This window comes from Diachasma alloeum, unplaced genomic scaffold (genome assembly GCF_001412515.2).
Source record: "Diachasma alloeum isolate Michigan unplaced genomic scaffold, Dall2.0 Dall_scaffold_00176, whole genome shotgun sequence".
Taxonomy (NCBI): Eukaryota; Metazoa; Arthropoda; class Insecta; order Hymenoptera; family Braconidae; genus Diachasma; species Diachasma alloeum.
The window spans coordinates 1345171-1358729 of record NW_021680342.1 but is presented as its reverse complement, the minus strand read 5'-3'; the positions used below and the strand labels follow the sequence as shown (position 1 = coordinate 1358729).

Sequence of the window (13559 nt, the reverse complement as noted above, 5' to 3'; positions counted from 1 at the left end):
GGGGGGGGGGGGGGGGAGAGCCGTAGACTACAGGGTATTTTTGTGCAGTCAATGACCAGATGCGGAACGCGACAGAGCGCGGCCTCACGACCTGCCACGACACAGATGAATGCATCTTTATTCTCAAGACAGGGTTTCAGTATTCTCGGTTAAATTCACTCCAAGTCCTGCGAATTTTCAATGTATAGTTTTAGTAGGAGAGCTTGTGATTCAGCGGCTTTCGGAGAATCATTGGCAAATAAAATTGTTCGGCGAATAGATGGGGTTTTATCATTTCGCTTATTTCATTCATGATCGAATGCTTTTTCTGGGTAATCTTGGAGAACGTGAGATTTGTTGGAATCGCGTGGAGATATGATTCATAGGACATTCTTGGGTGGGAGTATTTGCATTCCCGGGTGCATTTTTCATGATTTTCGTCGTTCTTTGAAGTCGGTTATACTGTTAATAATTTTCGTCTGAATTTTCGGGGCGACATCGCGAAAATTTTTATAGTGGTCAATTTCCACTGAAATTTCATGAAATATTGTCATTGAACAATCGAATATTTCATTGACTTTCCGTTCAAATGATGTGGAAATCAATAAAATGCTTGATTTTTCAGTTCGATTATTACGTGAAAATTCGGGGATAAATTGAACATTCATGTCATATTGTTTCTGAATATTCATATCCCATTGAATTTATGTTCCTTAAATTCTACCTAAAACGTGAAATTTCATTAACCATTTTCCCCTAAATCCAATTCAATGTCACTCTCACGAGAATTACTATAATATCTTCCATGAAATTTCACAAAATTTCCAACAGTGTAAAATACTTTTTGGGTATCGAAAACATTGCGGAAGAAAAAAGCATGCTTGTCATGTTTTTCCATTGTTCTCATGTGACGTAGAAACGTGAAATCATATGTGAACGAAACACCTTGCAAAATAATGTCCATAATGTCCATGACGAAAGCAAACGTGTTCACACGAAAGCGTAATCACTATGAAAATTCATTTCCACGTACAGTACAAAGTTGTGACATTGTAGGTTCGACATTTAAATTGTAGGTGATAATAAATAGTCAATAAATCACTTTTAGTATTTTGGCAAGGACAATCGTTACCATTGAATTAATAAAAAAAAATCGTTACAGTAGTGGAAAAAAAGTAATTTGGCTTTTCCGCAATTCCACTCGGTGTTTGTTGTTTGCTTTGCCGAAGGCTCCCGAGAATGTAATTTCGACACGGAAGTCATCGCTCCCCGCCATTTCTCCTCTTATCCACCCTCCCCACCTGCGTTCTCACTACGCGTACACGTGTGTCGAGGAAAAAGTGGGGTGATCGTACTATCACAATAACACTCTGTTTACATGAAAAAACAATGAACTACGTCCGGAATAAGAGCAGTTGTTGTAAAGTTCAATGATTCTAAATCATTTATATATCTACTACTGTGACATTTTGCCACTTCAACTTGATTACCATACATTTCGCTGAGGTTTCTTTGAGGTGGGGTATCAAGGACTTTGTAACACGCCTGCGATTTCCATTGAATCATTCACCAAATTTTCCTCCCCCTCTGACACTAGTACATAAAAATTCCAATACATCGGTATATCTGATCGTCCCTTAGATTGTGAGCAATTGCTGACAAAAGTGCTACTAAATGTTCTGTCACTCATAGTAAGTAGAGAAAAGAAAAACCAATTGATATGTTATCCTGATGGATGACATTACATTGGCTTTTAATACTTACAATGAATTATTTGATATACTTCGATTTTCAAAAAATATTGCATAGATAATAGATAATGAATGTCGAGGAGACGCCGTTTGTTTGGGGTTCAATGTTCGTAAATCATTTACTCATCTCTAACATTCGAACTTTCGTCACTCAACTCAGATTTCATTAACGTAAATTTGATTTTATTAACATAAATTTGTGACATGCCTATAGTTGCATTACATAATTCCTCCAATTTTCTTCTCTTTTCAACAATAATACATCAAAATTCGAACATATAAAACCACCGCCTTCCGTGGTGTACATCGATATCTCGTGATACCTTAGGTTTGGCAGTGTCTATTTACACGCTCCACGGTAACTTTGACCGTGGATATACCCGACGTTTTTCCGTGGATTCAAGGTAAATTCTACCGTGGTTATATGAGAGATCGTGGACCCTCAACTTCTACTTCTCAAAATAAATCTAGACAATAAACTAGACACATCGAATCAATTGATAAGTGATATGCAAACAGCAGACTAGTAAATAATTTTCTCAAAATATGAATTCGTTGAATACGAATATCAGTCTAGATTAACGTATGAGATGTGTCGAACTGTGGTTCCTTTTCTGGAACTCTACTTCGAGAGTTTAAAATCAGACTTCATAGCAGAGATGTCAGACAAGATGTGAATGTTTTTTTTGGGCCCGAATGCAGGAGCGGGTCTCGGAATATAGTGCAATAACTATTTATTAAATAACTATTTATCAGCATCTCATGATTTCTACGTCACGTCTTGCGAGTAATTACTACTAAGTGTACATTTGGCTTTAGAGATTCTACGACTCGTAGTAGTTTAAAAGCAAAAAAACCATTGATAAGTTATCACGTTGGGTTAGACGACATTGGTTTCCCACGTCTGCAATGAACTTTCCGTTGAGGTAGTGAATGTATACTGCACTTTTCATAAGTACTGCTTCACTTAAACCACCAACGCAATGATGAAATTATAAAAAAAATCGGTTGAATATGAGTCAGAAAATGTGATAATTAATGCGCGATAGATGTTTTAAAGTTCAACATTTCTCAATCTTTCATTTATATCTTGCTTTGACATTTTGCCACTTCGTGTCAACTACTACACATTGTATCGACAACTTCGAAGCAAAATATCAAGGTCTTTGTAACAGACTGTGTAAAATAATCATTTTCTTTCAATAATTTGCTGAATTTCCCCCGTTTTCTTAAAAATGCTGATACACTGGGAATTCAATTAATTGCTTCAATATTTTCTTTTTTCAAATACTCAGCAGCAATTGATAATAAGAATGCACTTGACTTTAGAGTTTCTATCATTTCTAGTGGTTCGAAAAAGAAAAAAACACAAATGATAAGTTATCGCACCAGAAGACACGACATTGGTTTTAATGCGTGTAATAAAATTATTTTATTACGATTATAAACCTTTTTCAGAGTTACGTCGGACTATCAAAAATACTGTCCACGCAGTAAACGAAATGTCCACAAAAATCAAAGTACTTGTTCCCAAATTGTAGATAAATAAAACGGTGACAGATCTTGAAGAATTTTGTTATTGATAACGAGATAACTAACGGAAGCCAAGTTTCACGATCAAGATGTTAGTTAATGAATCGAGCACTCGAACCACCGGGGGATTAAGAGGCGCCTGGCGCGTCTGCCACTGTCGGAAGTTCACGCAAAACCACAAACTCGATTATCAAGGATTGTGGTTTTTTCACTCTCCCTTCCTCTTTTTCTGTCCCCATCTCTTTTTTACTCACTCTTTCTCTCTGTCACGCAACGTGAATGAGAGCAGAAATGTTTTTGTTCATTTTATTTTTCAACTTCAGTGAGGGCATCAATGGGCACGTGTGGTGTATATGGGTTGAGTTTCAAAAGAAAGAAGGATGGGGGTAGGTGTGTGCTGTGTGTGCTTTGAAGTGCAACATTATCGAGGGAATATGCAATGGCTTTTGCGCGTCATTGACTGCACTAAATAAACAGTTTGGAGTCAGCGTAAGGGGACGAATAGAAAAAAATAATGCGCACTTGAGGGAGAATGAAGCCGAGGAAATATGGGACAAATAAAATTCATTGTCAGTTATTATTTAGTTATCAAATTCGCTTCGATAGCAAACTCTGTCATTAAGATTTATAGTGATCAATAGAGAGAAGTAGTTGTTCAACTTGGAGTCTCTGTTTCCCTAGTTTGAACTTCGCTTGTCACGTGTAGTGGCGTGAGGTGTGAAGTGATGAAGAGCTTCAACATGGAGAGGATGAGGAGACTGAAAATAAACGGCACGATATTGTGTGAAGCCTTGTGGAAGTAGTTAGTTAGTGGTGTGGGGAAGATTGGGATTGTGGGAGTGCCACGTGTCACAGTTAATATTCAAATTGTGTATCGAACTTCTTCGCAAGTATTTTATTCGATCATAGAATTCATCGATCTTCTTCACGACGACAATTATTAAATATTCATAGTATTGGCGGATGGGTGACGGTGGGTACAAGATTTTTAACTTCCCGAGTCGAAGGGAGGAAGTTTCGGGGTAATGACCCCGAAAATCGAATGTGAATCATTCTGGTACGTTTTCGAAGACGTGGCGGTATGTGTGTGCGTATGTGTCCAAAATTTTGTCCAACAATGTCTTCTGAACAACGACTTAGAACTGATTAGGTTATGAAGACGACCGTCTCCGCGGTTCGTTAGTTATTCGCATAAAACTTGTGAAAAAATGGAAAAAAATGAGTTTTTTTTTCAAGATTTAACCATTTTACCGAGAATAATGATGGGTTTTGAGTTCTTTTAGTACGGTCGATGCATCTACATGTTATTCGATTGGTTATTTCGATTGGATTCTGAGCAAAATCGTCTCAGCCGTTTCAAAAAGAAAATTAGGAATTGGTCGGGAAGTTATTGATCCGATTCGTAAGTGGTCACAACCACTTCAACCCAACCGCAATGAGAGCGAGCGGAGCGAGCGACCAACAAACCGGACTAATTTTTAGTCTTGAATTAATGTCGGTACTGGGCTCTGTAATCAGGTTCGATCGATGCATCAATCAATAATTGATCACCGATTATTTGCAAGCATTATTCGCGGAGAAACTTGATGTCTGTTCCCTCAAAGTTTCTTTCAGTTTCAAATCTTCGGTGGAAGTAGCACAGTCAAGTATCTGTAACTTCAAAGTGACGGAGACAAATATATGTATTTTTCTCCCTCTCAGCAACTCCTGAGAAAGCACTGGGTGCTCTCGGTGAACGCTTTGTTCTGGGAATTGACACTCTCGCTCCGAAGAAGTTAGAGACTCTTATCTACCGTCAATGCATGGACGCGTCGAAACAAGGACGAGTGAGATTCAGGTGACGGTTGAGGAGAATAAGCGCGTTTCAATAACCAATAACTCAGAACGGTTTGAGTGGAATTTCATTCTCAAGACGGTTGTCGAGCATGCGTTCTGTGTTCTCCTTTCAAGAAGTATTAGAGATTTGAGTAGATTCATTTTGGTTGCCGTAAGTGCATTTACGTAGACTGTTAGAAATTTTTGTTAATTTCATGGAAGATATCGTAGGAAATCTCATGAGAGTGACATTGAATCCGATTTAGGGAAAAAATGGTCATGAAATGTGAAGTTTTAAGTAGAATTCACGGAAAGTCATGAGTTTTCAGTGGGAGTGAAATGGAAATTTCACAACTTGATTGAATTTTCAGTGGAACATGAATATTCAGAAACAAAATGACATGAAATTTACTCCTACTCCTACATCGAAGAAATAAAATAAAGAACATGATGATATCATTATTTGAGGAAAAAATGAGTCATGAAACTAAATATCGTTTATTAAACAAAATTAAATCTGTCCAAATGTAAAAATTAATTCATTGGACGCCCACAACATCGCTAGAATTTTTTATCATGTGACAATTGCACTGAAATTTGAAGGAATTTTCTCATTGAAAATTCACAGTCTGATGAAAAAATCAATGGAATCTGTAACTTTAGCTTCAATTATTTCAGGTACTTTCTCAGTCTAATTTTGGGGTATACAGTGGGGGTAAACATCAAAGATGCCGAAAAAATCGTCCGAAAAAAAAATATGAAAATTTTAAAGGTTCATGAGTGAATGGAAATTTTGCCGATCGGGTTCCTTTTTATTTATGACTCATAATTATTCGACCGACGACTATTTTTATCTTCAATTTTTTTTATGATCTTCATAAATTAAAAGTATCGTCTGAGATTCGGCAACAACGCATTTTTGTTGAACGAAGTTGGTGTTGATGTGCTTCGATTTAATATAGGAGCTACAGCGAAGCTAACCCTCTGCATTCTAACCTTCTCTCGTTGCTGTTATGTTTCACCGCCATTTTTCCCGTCTCCCGAAAATTCATGGGACATTCGGACTTCTTGCGACATATTTCTATTTAAAAAAATTTTCCTCAAAATTTCAAATTTTCTGTACATTGTCGACTGCTCCCATATAACTGACTGAGAAAGCACCTTAATAAAGAATATATTCCCAAATTTTCAGTTAATAAAATACTGAATACCCATATTTTGATTGGAGATTCACCAAAGTTGGAAAATTCTCATCGTCTTACCGCTCAAAATGACAGTATGAGGAGTTTTCATGCCTCTCTACACGAGAGATCAAATTTAACTGGACGTCTTCCAAAAGTCATGACAAAAAGAACTATTTTCCTTACTTTTGTACTTTACAAGTCAACTTTTGTTCGTCAATTTCTGCTCATATCTTCGGGACAACTTATATTAACCCTTTCCCCGTACAGACACTCACCACCACTATATCCATATCGAGTGTTATTCTCCAATAATCATACTACCACATCGAAGGAATAGACTCAAATATGATAGCAAGGATTAATGAAAAAAGCCTCCCTGTAATTCTGAAAATGGGGCTGCAATTATTCAACGAAAAAACAATCTAGAGAGCAGTGGAAGATACGAAAGCATCTATAATTACAAAACACAGGCTTGGAATAATGTTCCTTCGACAGTGCACACAAATATATCATTTCCTATAGATATACCGGCCAGACAGTGCTCGTCCATGGAGCTGTAGAAGTATGTAACTGAAGCGGGGGACGAAGATCCGGATACTTTCTGCTTCACGAACGCAAACCACAGAGTCTCTGTTCGGGCGACTCGCTGTGGCTGCATCTGAAGCCGGTTTTCGAATCGCTCGGAGTTCATCCTCCCGAAGTGGATGGATCGTGAGAATATTCGAGTGGTGCTGTTTAACCGCTTCGATGTATCTCTACATTCCCCATTGTTACTTGATACGTGGAAAGCCGAAAAAACATGCGTGGGAGGGCATCCTTCCTATTATCAGGCATTTAGGTTATTGAGGTAGAGATTTATACCACTACAAGCGTAGAAACGCCCACGTGGCCTTCTAAACCTGATCGAAATCGTTATTCCACTCCCCATACATTTTATTTTTCATAATTCTAGTAAATTTATTCTGCATTTTACGCACACTCCCACGAGCCGAAAATTTAGTCTAAGTGAACTCAGCGACTTGGTCGATTTTTAACTGTAGTCTGATCCTCATACGCGACATTGCAACTTGTGAAATTGGCGGGGATTTGCCGCGCGGGCTATTCAGGCTCCAGCATTGCCGAATTTACTCTACACTGCCCGGGCGCGTTTAGCGAGTTTCCGGCAACGTCGCGTGACGGACGGTTTCATATAACTTGGGAAAAAATAATTCATTTGTCGAAAATAACTTTTCTAAAATAAGTTTTCTTTAAGAATTTTAGGAATTATGCTGTAGTAAAAACACGTTCATGAAATTGCATATTGCGTATTGATAGAGATTAAATTTATACAAATATAAAAACTAATAATCCATTGGACACCCACAACATTGTCAGCAATTTGCATCGATTGACACTTCTACTGGAATTTCAAGAAATTTTGTCAGTGGAAATTCACAGTTTTATGGAGCAATTAATAGAAACAGTAAATTTCATTTCAATTATTTCCAAAAAATTAATAGAAATCGACACAGTCCAGGTAAATATAATCTTGAAATTTCGATTAATAAAGTTTTTAGCGTAATTTGATCTTGAATATTCATGTTTTGATTGAAGATTCAACAAAATTGCATGGAGCTCAATTCTTTCAAATTCCCCTAGCTAAACGGCAAAAATTATGGAGGCATACTGCGTAGATGTCTTATGATAATTAATTGAAAATCAGTCGTTTTCGAGGCCAATTTTTCGGTCATGACGTCGCGAAGACGGTCAGGTAACGCTTCATTGTTCGAAAACGAAGAGAGTGGGGAGTTGTCGTCCTCCATTGGCCGAGGGGTACCTCAAGCTTGGGCTAGGTCGGCTCGAGCCATTCTGTGATTGGTCCAGGACTCGACCGTCTGTGTAACGTCGCTAGCGATTTCAAAGCGTTGCAAATCTTCAACATTTAACAATTAACTGTGAATTAATGAGCAATACTTCGAACGTTTGTGAGTGAAAAATGAATTATTCAGGTTCCAAACTTGAGATCAGAGAATTGAAAAAAATTCATGCAAGTTCCCTATTCAACTGAATTTTCTGTGATATTTGAAACTCGATGATTTTTTCCCTCTGCACTTAGCTCTTCTGGAAATCACGACTAAACTGTCCATGAAATTTCAATTTTTTCTAACATGAAATTGGCCACCCCAAATGCCAAGGGTCACGAGTTCCCCAGAAATGGGTTCCCCGGAGCCTCGGAAGTTCGCAATTTGCTGGAGTCGGCAGTAATTGTTCATGGTCATCTCTCCCAAAGAAATTGAAAACACCCAAACTCACAATTCCCCTCTCCCAACGGCATTCCAATACTTTCCGAGCGCATGATTGATAGACATTTGTGTCTATATTCGCCGTGACTAAAAAGTAAGAGGCCAATAACTTGTGGGAACAACGAAATAGTGTCTGGAACGACGAGACAGTATTAAAATCTATACATAGAATAAACCGAAGAAGCCAGTTTTTAATGGCGCAGCGAAAGGACGTCTCACGCCAGTTATTCAACTGGGACAAGTGAAATTTCCCACTTCCAAGGAGCATCCACGGTGGTGCGTCTACAAAGTTGATCTAACAAGAGGTGGAATAACCCGTGAAACAGAGATAGAAAACGTGCTGTGAAGAGGGAAAAAAGGCGAATAGGAAGATTTTACCGCGCTCCTCAACCGCTGAGTCTCCCTCTGTTCCGTCCTACGGTAACTAGTGAGCCAAGTGTGCAGTTAAAAAGCGAGGAACCCAAAGTCGGTACACCGGCGTCGCGACGCTGTGCATTCCGTCTCTTCTCCGCAACCCTCTCTCTATCTCCCTCCACTTCGTCTTGTATACCAACATATATCTCACCTTCGCGTTTTCTTCGAGCTGCGCACAGAGTAAAATCGTTTCTTGAGCCCTCAAGGCGCCATAACAGAGAATAGAAAACAGCCTTGTCCCAATAATTGTATTACTTTTGTGTGCCCATTTCAACTTTATCCAAACAATGCTCTCATCGGTTAATTGCACACTATTTACCGGTGGGGAAAACCAACACTTGGAGAAAATTAGAATTTAATGAAGAGTTTAGTACTCATTTCCAGGAGATAAAAATGTCGTGTAATTTTTAATATCTCGGAAAATTCAATAGAATTTTAATTTTTTCAACAGCAGCAAGACGAGAGTTCTCCAACTTGTTTGAATTTTCAATCAAAATATGAATATTCAAACCAAAGAAGATTGAAGTTTTAATGAATTCAAAATTCAGAATAACATTTTCCTGAAGTTGCCCCGAATGAAGTGGAAATTGATAGTTTTTTCCAGAAAAATGTCAATTTTCAATGACCGATTTCCTTGAAATTTCCGTGAAACTGTCACTTGATGAAAATCATCAACAATTACGGAAATGAAGCAGAGATGAATCAAAATATACTTATTCGCTTTGTTATGAGACGGTTGTTACGGAAGATCCAGGAGGGCGGCGTTCCCCTCCCCTTTTTATGGTTCAATTCCTTACTGCGCAATTTCTTACCCCTCCGTTAGCGTCGTATACACATCCCTAACAACCCCCCTCGGTACAGTGGCTAGCGTCGTCCATCGCACCGCAGTTTGCTTCGTGAAAGGCGCGGCGCATGTTACTCGTTTTATCCAGACAATAAATCGTGGCAATGTGTATTAGTAATTGCGAATTGTTATTATTTCGTTTTTCTAGTGAAAATTAATGGGTAACAGAGACCGGCTAAGCAGACTCTAGCGTTGTGACACAATCGTAAAAACAGTGCCATCACATCTGGGGATGATTAACAGTGCAGATCTAGTGCAGTGGTACTTGTTGATCCTATTACAGACATTGGTGAAGATAATTTGTGTGTCATGGTGATAACGTATAACTTGATAACGCGGAGAAATGACTAGTTGAACAATAGAAACGAGAGAGGATTGTTTATATCGATAGGGGGGCCTCACACACACACATACACACACCGTATGGTATTATTTTTATCGGTGATAGCAGCGGGGGTGGCCTTTCAAATTCTCGGTAAAACGGCTGGCATTGAAATATTCATGGTACATTCAACCTCGTCTTTTCTCAGTGAAATATCAAAACACAATGTGAAACGGCGCAAACACAAATACAAAGGGAAACGTCACTGGTTGGTGTAGGTGCCTCTTAGCTTCGGATAACCGGAAGCTATCGTCTGGTAAAAGAGTCTCTCTAGACGTATCATTACAGTAAATCATTATCTTCAATCACTGTGGTGTGTTATTATTTAGTGAGTTGCAGGCTGAACGGTTTATTTACTCGACTCGATTTTGTTGGGGTTTTTGTTTACTCGTCCGGGGATTTCAATTGGCGAATATAATTGCGCGCTAATGAACATGAGATGTAAACAATGAACACTTCTACGCACCAATGGAGAAACGAGGATTGGAAAATTGAATCAATCATGGATGAATTCGTTGAATTATTTATTCTCTTTGGAATTATCACAACTGCATTCAGACAGTGTGATGGTTGAAACTTGTTTCAACAATGCATTGACCCCTTGACGGTCTCGGGGAATTGCAGGTTCTGAGGGAAAGCAAGTTACATTATTCTCCTTTTATCGTTTCTCTTTGGTTAAACAGGTTTGACACTGACGAGATTCAAATAGGTAAATGTCTCGATAGAGTTTATTTGGTTGATTATCGGGGTGTCTTGGTACTAGCAAAACAGCTTGAAATGAGTATTAAATGGAAAGTTAATCACATGCTTTTCATTCACTTGTCTTGAAATTGTCATACAATCGGACACTATCGTCAACCAAACGCCAATGTACGTCATGCGAGCTAAGAATTTAATGGACAAACGGAGTGCAGTCTATTTAATGTCGACGCTGTTCCTTTTTTCCTCTGAGTAAACAACGTGGTTTGACGTCATAGCGTGACACTGTGATAATTCTTAAAACGTTTCAATTTTTCTTTCTCACATCGTACTAGAATTATTTTCAGGGTATTTCAGTATTTCATATAGTACTGTAAACGTAAATTAGGTGTCTGTAATTTGCCAACTGTTCTGCGAACTCCTGGAATGAAAATTCTTGGTAATGGAGAGGGGAAATACGAGGTGGTAATAAACAGTAACGCAATAACCGATGCGATTTCCAGGAATCAACTGGAGTTCACGGGGGTGAACTCTGTTTCGTGATTGTCATAACGAAAGTAACCGGATGAATTTGGTTTTGTCTATTGTTGGTCGCTTGGTTACTTCATTGGTTTCACACTGTTAACAATTTTCGGCTGAATTTTCCGTGCCAAATTCAGAAAATTTTTATCGAATTTAATTACCACTGAAATTTCAAGGAATTTCATTATTGAAAATTCAAAATTTCGTGGAAAAAGCAAAGAGAACGGTAAATATGGCCTAGAATTTTCGGGACAGCGACACTGAATGTGATTTAGAGAAAAAAAATGAAATTTCAGGTTTCACTGAAAATTCAATGTCATTTGACACTGAATATTCATATTAGATTGGAAATTCAAATAAATTAAGAAATTCTCGTTTTTATGTTGCTTAAAATTCTGGAATTTTACAGAATTTTCAGTGAAAATTTTTCCCTCAATCGCATTCAGTGCCACTCTCCTGAAAATTAGTGGTCAACTGCCCACGAAATTTCCTTTTTTTTTTTTCTAACAGTGTTCTGTGAAAATTCAGAAAAATCAGGAAAATTCGGGGAAAAATGGAAAATTCAAGACATTTTGTTTCTGAATATTAATGTTCCACTAAAATTTGTGTTTTGTTTGACAAGTTTGGAGGGAAACGGGTCATGTGCACAGGATAGTTTTCACGTCGCAATAAGCGCATCGAGGTTGCTCACGGGTATGGCACGGTAGCCGGGCATGTGGCAATGTTTTGGCCGTGATCGATCGGGCGCCCCTTACACTGCGGCGTAGTATCACACTATCTTCACTTCCATTTCCTATTCTCCCCCTTGTCGCACAACCAGTCGCACAACATTTACCTTTCTCTCTTATTCTCCCTCTCGATATTTCTCTCTCACTCCAAACTCTCCCCACTACTTGCATAATCCACCTACGCCCTGGTTCACCCAAACACCCTCAGACGCCAGGGATTCTCAACTTTATATATTTTTATTGTATCATCAGGAAACAGACAATTGTTTTTATCAATTAATTGCCATTATTCATCAGCGAGACCTTGGGCTTCACGAAGTGGAATAATTATTTCTCCCCATTTAAAAGGAGGCCACCCTGAAATTTCGGAATCACAGGTGCATTTATGTATCGCGCTGATCAGTTTACTGCTTCAGTTTTAATGGAAAAAAAGTGAGAAAACATGAGAAACATGAGAAAATGGGAAAACAAGTTTTTGAGTTCTTAGATTTTTTTTAAACAAAATTGGCTCATGTGAAAAATTTAAAATATTAGTAATATTCAATTACACCATAAATCATTAAAGTACGATTTTTAAGATTTTTCGGATTATTTTTTTTCAGAATATGATGAGAGAAATCTAAAAAAATTATACTTGAATAATTCCTCATCAATTTCGAGAAAAATTACCAAAAACCAAAAAAAAGATTTAAAAAATCTTCAGTTAGTTATACTTGAGCAAATTTTTTCTTGTGAAAACCCAAATTTAAGCCAATCTTTTGCGAATTGCGTCATGAAGTGTCCATTCCTCTAAAGCCTCTTTCCGAGCGATGAAAAATAAAAACACCCTAATTTCCCTTATTTTTTACATTAAAGCAGAAGTAGTAGACTCATCAGCACGACGGATAAAACCCCTGCTATTTTGAAATTTCAGTGCGATCACCCCTAGCACCGAACCAAAAAAGTTTGCAGCTGTTGGCATGCCTGCCAACTTCACAACAACTTGAAGTTGTAATTTTAATGCAATTCCCCTGCTTCAGTATAACCCTCATTAAAATACATTGAATACAGCATTACTGCTATGAAAAAAAAACACCGCCTGAGCGAATGTTAATTGAAATGCATGAACCAGAGAAAGGTACAACGTTCAACCGATGTCTGTCATTATTATTAACAAAGAATAAGATAAATTTGTGCGATAAATGGAGGGAAAATACGTAGAGACGCGAATAACCACGGGGGTTAGGGACTGGTGAGACATTTGCGGGAAGGAGATTCCAACTACCGATTTCACCCGAGTACGTCCGAGGCTGGTTCACGGGTACTGGAGAAGTATACACACCGTTGAGTTCGACAACACTCAGTGGTTCGCATCCGGGAAATTGTTTTCACGAGCTATCAACTCATATCTTTTTTCACCCCCTCCTCCTCCTCCTCCTCCGCCCCC

General features: G+C 38.3%; 1 protein-coding gene across 2 annotated transcripts in view; it reads left to right on the top strand.

Annotated features, from left to right (window-relative positions):
* LOC107036277 (insulin-like receptor) overlaps positions 1-13559 on the top strand; it is a 52515-nt gene that overhangs the window by 1865 nt on the left and 37091 nt on the right. Inside the window, exon 1 of one of the 2 annotated variants that reach the window (XM_015254109.1) lies at positions 10358-10440. The exons of the other annotated variant lie outside the window; for it this stretch is intronic. The gene's annotated coding sequence lies outside the window, so the exon portion shown is untranslated. Of the gene's footprint in view, positions 1-10357; positions 10441-13559 lie in introns of those variants that run through there. 2 annotated transcript variants of the gene reach the window in all.